Consider the following 1,357-nt stretch of genomic DNA (forward strand, 5'->3'; position numbering starts at 1 on the left):
GGTGTTTGCTACCACAAATTTGCGAGCAGTTCTGGCTCTAAAATAACCCAGTGACGTGGTCAATGACGCTGTTGATTTAAATATACACACCCATAAAACGCCCGTTTTGACCTTTAAGCACGCCTGCGTTCGGATCTCCACTCCCCATTTTCAAGCACCTTCCCCTGTTACCACCCACATACGCCTCATTCTGTCACTCAAAATAGCAGGCACTCGCTATATAGCGTACAAAGGATTTTCGGCCGCACTGACTGGTTCGCGCATGCGTACTAAAAAGCGTACGCATGCACAGATGTGCAAACATCGCTCGGAACGAGCGTACTGCCGCTAACGAGCGGCTCTGAATGAGGGCCAAAGTACTCTCTCTCCTCAATAGCTGCAGCAGCCAGACACCCCAGAATCCAACCAGTGTTCACCTAGAGCAGCACCAGTGGCAGTGAGCCAGGGGTGGGACTGTTAATTGGTGCTTCTGCTAATTGGCTGACCAGAGGACCTGATTCAGACCCACTCGCTATATGCGTTCGCTTGCTCGATGCGTATACAAATTCGGGAAGGCAGGCGATCGCACGCCAAGGCATTAGCACGTCCACTTTGTCTTGGCGTGCGATCGCTTTGCGTATGAAGACGTCCACTAGCCTGCCTTAAGACGCCAACTTGCACACGTCATCTCCAGGAAGTGTATGCAACTATCGGTACATTGGGTACCATCGGATGTGATCGCAGCGCTTGAGGCTGACCATACCCTACCGCAAACACTGCGAGCACTTTAGTGTAAAATCCAGCCAGGTGACGTGTACTATGACACTGCCTCTAAATTATGCACGCCTCTGAAACGGCATTGAGACGCTCAGGCACGCCTGCGTTCGCACCTCCACTCCCCCGTCTCTAGCAGCCAGCCCCTGTCACCACCCACAAACATCTTCTCCTGTCACTCACTCTGCTGGGCAGTCTATGCACAGTGACTGAACGCTTCCCGATCTCTTGCACTGATTCGCGCACACGCACTGCGATCTATAGTGATCCCCAATGTCAGTGCATCTTTTGGGGGGTGTCAGGCTGATTTCCCAAAACTGAGAGCACTTTTTGCCTGTTTGAGTTTCGAAAGGTTCCGTTTTCACATCCTTTACAATTGAATTGGGCAAAAAGCGGTCACGCACTTGAATAGACTTTTCTCCAAAAACATGCGGTGTAGGCGGAAAGTCCGGGAGGCGAAACTTAGCCGACTTTTCGCGGCTAATTGAATATGCCCCTAAATTGTAATTGACTATAAACAAGGAGCGAGCCAGCTGACAGCCCAAAGCAGTGACAGCACCACACAGTGGCCCTGATTCAGACGCGCCGGTCTTTTTTTTTTTAG

Source organism: Taudactylus pleione, unplaced genomic scaffold (assembly GCF_031769625.1).
Source record: "Taudactylus pleione unplaced genomic scaffold, aTauple2 ptg001862l, whole genome shotgun sequence".
Lineage (NCBI taxonomy): Eukaryota > Metazoa > Chordata > Amphibia > Anura > Myobatrachidae > Taudactylus > Taudactylus pleione.